The sequence below is a fragment of the Ananas comosus genome, linkage group 13 (assembly GCF_001540865.1).
Source record: "Ananas comosus cultivar F153 linkage group 13, ASM154086v1, whole genome shotgun sequence".
In the NCBI taxonomy this organism is placed as follows: domain Eukaryota; kingdom Viridiplantae; phylum Streptophyta; class Magnoliopsida; order Poales; family Bromeliaceae; genus Ananas; species Ananas comosus.
In genome coordinates, this window is record NC_033633.1 from 7,963,205 (window position 1) to 7,969,841 (window position 6,637).

At 39.9% G+C, this 6,637-nt stretch overlaps 1 long non-coding RNA gene across 1 annotated transcript; it reads right to left on the reverse strand.

The window, feature by feature from the left end:
• On the reverse strand, positions 1,859-4,527 carry LOC109719234. The gene is made up of 4 exons (XR_002218654.1): positions 4,299-4,527; positions 3,839-4,218; positions 2,796-2,911; positions 1,859-2,055 (listed from the first exon to the last, which is right to left on the reverse strand). It is a non-coding gene; the product is annotated as an uncharacterized LOC109719234 (long non-coding RNA).

Consider the following 6,637-nt stretch of genomic DNA (forward strand, 5'->3'; position numbering starts at 1 on the left):
GAATCTGCACTACACTCACCCAAGACCCACCTGTGGGACAACTATGTCTGCGCCAACGCGACTACTACTCCGGAGATCGCTACTCGGGTGGAGCGACCACGCCAAGGTTACACTGACTATGTGAGTATGATCCAATCCCCACGCTGGAGGATACCCTATCTACTAGGGCCAAAATGCCTCAACTGTACTAATGCAAAATGCATAATGTCCACAATATGACAATCGGAAAAATCTACTATCCCTAAATGCCAGTGTTCCACTACACTAGATTTGATGCCACTCATTTATGTCATGATGTCGTATGTGTCTCAATACACTAAATTGACATGCCACTCGTCTATATTATAGTGTCTCTTTTACACTAGTCCAAATGCCACTCAATATGTCATGAGGTTGTATGTGTCTCAATACACTAAATTGACATGCCACTCGTTCACATTATAGTATCTCTACTATACTAATTTGAATGCCACTTGTTTTTATCATCACAAGTCCAAGTTCATCATCATTTTTGTGACTATAGGATTCTTGTCACATGACCCAATCCTCATGCAACCTAAGTTCAAGTGTCAAGCCCACAATGCTACACTACCATAGGAAACATACAAGGAAATGGAATGTAATTATTTACTAATCCTATAATGCACAATATCAATATATGAATATGATCAAAATAGAACTTAGACATAAAAGGAAGCCCGGTTGCTTCGGGATGGACACCCCCCACCTTTTGGTGATGTCACGATGCTACGATTCCGGTTTTGTGATTTTTGGAAGCTTACGCCGCGTGCTGCGGCAATCTGTACCTTTACGGCTTATTTCCTCAATATCTTCGCGTAGCCTCGACGAATACTCAAACCGAGTACAAGAACAAAAGCCCTCTTTTTGGAGCCCTAAATCCCAATTATTGCAATTAGCTTCATACAAGCACTATCCGAAGCAATAAATGAGATTAATTACTTCTAGAGCATCATTAAGTTCCATTTCTAGAGTATAAAACCCTAATCCAAGCATTCTACCATGAGAAGGCAAAGAGCTTACCTCTACTAAGCTCCTTCTCCAAGCAAAAGAAGAAGACAACAATGGTGATCCTCCTTCAAGCTCCAATCTCCACCTTATCCTCCTCTTGATTCCACTTCTAGAGAGAGAGGAAGAGCTTCTAGAGAGAGAGAGGAAGGGTGTTGGGTGGTTGCAAATGAGAGAAATGAGAGGGGATGAGTTCTACACCTCTCTAATAGCTCAACTCATGCAACAATTGCAAAACAGCCCCTCAACTTTGTATTTTATGTACTGCCTGCATGGGGCAATTTTTTGTATAAGGGACCGGTCCCTGGACTTGAGGGACCGGTCCCCGTAGGTCCAGAATTCCAGTATTTTTAGGACTTAGCCAAATTTCAGCTTTTTTCGTTTCTTCTCCGTTTTCGCTCGTTTTCGCTCATTTAGTCTCTGATTCTTTTCAAATCGAACCGAGACTCTCCAAACATGTTTTCGAGCGTATTTTCACCATCTTTTCATCCGCGCTAATGCCGGATTTAGTTTCATGGTCCAACATAGCCTTTTGGGTCCCGTTTTCACGCCTACGCGCTCCGAAAACGCCCGAATGCTTCCGAACTTCACCGGAATCATTCTAATGGCTTTCCAAACTAACATTGTCACGTCCTGCTATCGCCATTTTGGTCGATCCGGGCCCGTACACAGACGCCGAACGGATAGAACCTCCTCTGTCCGCCCAAGGCTAAACAATAACGAATACATGTATAAAGAAATAAACAATTCCCAGGATCACATTTCGATATACATGACTTGCACGAAGGCCAGCAACAAGCACAAGTGATAGTAAACTAACTGTACAATGAAATTCACTGTAATTTAAAACTTTACATAACAGAAACATTTAGTTATTTACATGCTGTTTAATACATACATTTACATGTCCCTGTACATCGAAATAGATGCTACATAAACTCAAAATAGTAAAGTACTATACTCTGGTGTCAGCTAGCTATACTGCGGGGCTCTTGCCACGATCCTCGGCTACACCGCTCGCACTGGAACCTGTATGGTTAGTGGTGTGAGAACTACAGAAAAGTTCCCAGTGGGTTCGACCGCCGAATTCGCCGACTCACCCACTAGGTCTACTCAGGCATATGTAGGCAAGGAAGTAAAAAGATAGTAACCAACTATAATATGTAACTACTACAATGCCTGTACAAAACTGAAAGAAGTAATATATAAAACTGTAAATATGCATGCATGCTTTTACTGAATTTACCCAATCTCTTGGTTAACCTTTTGGTTAACAATAACTCACTGACACTATCCCAAATATCGGGGAGACGCAACCTGCACCCGACGGGACTGTCAACTGGGGGAGACGCATCTCCTGATCCAGTAAAGATGACTACTTCGGAGCTCATCGTTCAAGGAGGAGCGACCTACCTTGAACCAAACGAATGTGAGTATGATCTGATCCCCCTTTAGAGGATTCAACTGACAAACACTGTCCCACTTTACTCTAACTAGTTCTTTATGCTAGTTTCACAAATTCAGTTCTTGATGCTAACTCAATCTCTAATTAGAGTGTCACCAAGTTCACTATTGTTATAGTCCATACATTCATAGGGTTCTATGTCCACATTCTAAGTTCACATTTTCTCAACATTGATAGGCATTCACATATTCAAATACCACTTGCATAATATCACTACCCTATGATGCATGAATACGAGTAATATGCTCAATGAAAAATCATAGACATAAAAGGTGATTCAAAGATTTCGGATAGCACCACCCACCTGTAGTGGTGTCAATCAACTAAGATCAACGTCTCGAAATGCGTCGACAACTATCTCTCGCGACTCAGTATAAATGAAACTAGAACGGCCTCAATCGTAATTAGCGCGTCGTCAACCTGTCGGATAGTCAATTTAGACCTTCGAGCAAGTTTAACTTTCATTTATAAAGGAATAAAAGAGTTTAGACTAGAGTCATATATACATTTTACTAAAACTTGCATTTCTACGCCAAGATATATACTATCCACATATATATATATTTACATAGTCTCACTGTTTCTCATGCAACTATTAATACTATTCCATTCAAAATCAAAGCCAGGTTACCTTGGATTTTATTTATAATAGTCTACACATAGACATATTTACTTGCATGTTTATATTTTGCATAGCCTTAACTATTAATTTCAGCTTCGAGTACATAGAGATCAGCTTCATTTACTACTTAGAATTTCAGCATTTTAAAGTCTCAGAAGTTAAACAACTCATAATTAATCCCTCCTTCTAAGCAGGGATTAGCATCAATTTCATTTAGAAATTAGAGCTAATCAAATCCAACTTGGCTCTAATCATTTCTAATCTGAAATTTATCAGATCTACTACTCAATTAGCTAGTTCCAACTCCCATAGTCGGTAGAGTTAATGCTGAAATTCAGTTCCTTGAAATTCTGCGTTTGCTTCTCAACTCGAGAGTATCTTATAGTACTCATCCTTACCCAATTTTAATACGGGTACTTGGTACTATGCATATCTGGATTAGAAGTTTCTCTAATTCACTTTAATAATTAAGAACTAGGACGACTAGTATCTACTTTAAACAGAATTTAACATGGTCCCAATTCAGCTTTTGGCTTTCCATAACTTATCCACATGTATATGTACATGTAGTATGCTGTCTTATATAGTAGCTGAATACTAATTCCAGCACCTGCATATTCATCAAGATCCTTCCAATCTAGAATTGGGAGTAAATTTATCTTAATACTTATCATTTCACTAAAGTAACGTACACCATTCAAATCAGGAATTGGATTCATTCTTACCTCACTTTCGAACTCCTCCAGCTCGATTAACTAGGAAGCTGTCAATCCTCTACTCCCTCTTTGAGTCTGGGTGCCCAGAGATTCTTGAAGCTGCAGCAGCTTCACAATTGGGTCCTCACTTTGGCAATCCCAACAGCCCGAATCCAACTTAATCTGCTCACTGCAGCAACAATCCTCTAATTGTAACTCACTTTTAATGAAATTAGTTAAACTATCATTATCTATTAGGTACACTTTACCTTTATTTGATAATTCTCTAGATCACTCTCAATTCAAAAGGCCCAATTCTCCTACTAGATAGCTCCCACAGCAGGGATACTCTCCTTCAGCTGCAACCCCAATTTGGTAGCTCCACTCAGCCCGAAGCTCCAAATCAGCCACTTCTAGCAGCAAGAAGTCTATATAAGCATCATCTCTAAGGCAACTAATTTGTTTAGGAACAAATACTAACCAAACTTACCTTGGCTTAGGTATTTCACCAAATCTCTCTCTCTCTCTCTCTCTCTCTCTCTCTCTCTCTCAAATTACTTTCAGCTTCTATTTGAACTTCCTCGAGTTCTCACTTTTCTTTAACTGCTCTCTTTGCTCGGGTAGCCCCATAGCTACTCAACACTCAAGCTGTTGCATCAATTTCCTCTCGGTTTCCAACAGCCTAGAGGGAGGGGGAAGGAAAAGATGCAAAAGAGAGAGAGAAGAAATCCAATACGTGGACATGTGTAAACACCCTGGGCAAAGTGATAAGAACAAAGAATTGCAACTTAATCCTTGAAATCAGCNGCCAGGGACCGGTTGCCTCAGGGCTGCCGCAACACTGCTCACTGAGGGACCGGTCTCTCCTTCCAGGGACCGGTCCCCGAGAGTAAAAACTCTCAGGACTTATCCAGAATTCCAGTTTTCGAACTTTTTAGGTCGGAAAACATTCTACGACCCTCCACCAAGTGTGGAAAAGCTCGAAACACATCCAAACACTCGAACCTCGCAATTTGCAAAGGTCCAGTGTGTTACAAGTTCGGTACCTTACAATCAAACACTCGCCAATCCGCCATCTAAGATCATCAAGGGCTCATCTTTAACCTTCAATTAGAGAACTATAGGGTTATTATAGACCAAAACCCTCAAATCCCCAAAACCCCCATTCCAACCCTAGCATGAGCATATTCTCAAAATAACCCAAAATTAAATAGTGGAACATGTGTTTAATAACCTAGGGATCATTAGAATGCTATTCATGAAGGATTTAACACAAACCCTAGCTTAAAACATGAAATCTCACCTTAGGTCACCATGCTCACCAAGTTAAATCCACCATTGGAGAGCTTGCTTCACCACCAAGCTTCATCTCCAACTTAATCTCCTCCAACTTCTTCTTTTTAATGGAGAAATTGCTAGAGAGAGAAAGCTAAGGGAAAGAGAGATGTGAGGTGTGAGCTAAAGAACAAGGGAGAAAGAGAGAAGACTTGCTTCCTCTCTCTCTCTCGGGTTGAACCAGGACAAAGGGGAAGAAATAATTGTTACATACATAGGCCCCTCAACATATAGCTTATTTTCAGTTTAGCAGTTCAGAATCTGAAATTTTTCGCCGGAGCCATTTTGAATGTCCATTTGCACTCAAATTTGACAGTCAGGCTCGGTTTAAATTAACAAGAAAAACGAAATCTTAACTTCTCAGTTTCGACCATTTTTGGTCACCGAAGGCTCTACCGACTAAAATCTCTAGCAGATAGTAGTCAGATTTTATTTTTCACTTTTCGGATTTCGAAATGACGCGAAACTTTAAATCTAGCCTCAGAAAAATAATTCCGACATATTCTCAAGTTTTCATAATTTTCTGACACTGTGAATTTTCTGCTAAAAGATCAGCCCCGTTTCTTACAGAAAATTCTAAATCTTCTATTTTCGTTCCAATTTAAACAAAAGTCATTTTCAACTTATATTTTACTTCTTTAAGTCCAATAAAAATAGTGTCTTACACTATTTTTATTTACACTTATTTTTTTATATTAAAAATCGGGTACATTACACATGCCCACGTGCTTCCTGAGTTCTACTCCATCTATCTCCACCTTCTACTCCTCCCCTTATCTGCCTCCGCCTCCTTCGTGGCTACCACCGTCGCTGTCGTCACAATCATCTCCGCTGTGGCTATTGCCGTCGTCTCCGTTGTTGTCTTTGTCGTCGTCATCGTCGTTTTTGCCATCGTCTTCGTCGTCGCCATAGTTTTAATCTAAAATATTAAATCACCAGTTATTTGATCCTTTTATGATCAAAGCAGAGTGGGCCCTTTTTATTCTTGTTCGATTCAATTTGGAAGATCACACAATCTTATCTTTTGGTAAGTTTTGTCAATCATTTTGGATAGTTTGAATACATATATTTTGTTATTAGTTGTGTTAATTGAGTTCTTTTAGTTAAAATTTGTTAACTGATGCCAATTTGATTGTCCCCCTGATGCTAATTCTCCTCAATAGCAACGACAGAGATGGTGGCGGCAATAGCGACAGTGGCGGTGGCGGCCGTGAAGGAGGTGGAGGAGGATGAGAGAAGGAGAATGAGGTAGCGGTAGAGGGAGTGGAGCTCAGGGAGCATATAGGCACGAGAAGGGAGTGGCAGATGGTGTAATTTTGTCTGAGACTAAGCTGCACTATTTGAGATAAACTTATTCTAACTCAATCAGTGCAACTTATTCTCTAGTAGAATAACTTTCATCTCAAACTGTGCAATTTTGTTTTATTCTTCTCTCTTCTTTCTCTCAAATAGTATAATTGGGTCTCAAATAGTGTAATTAGTCCAAAAATAATG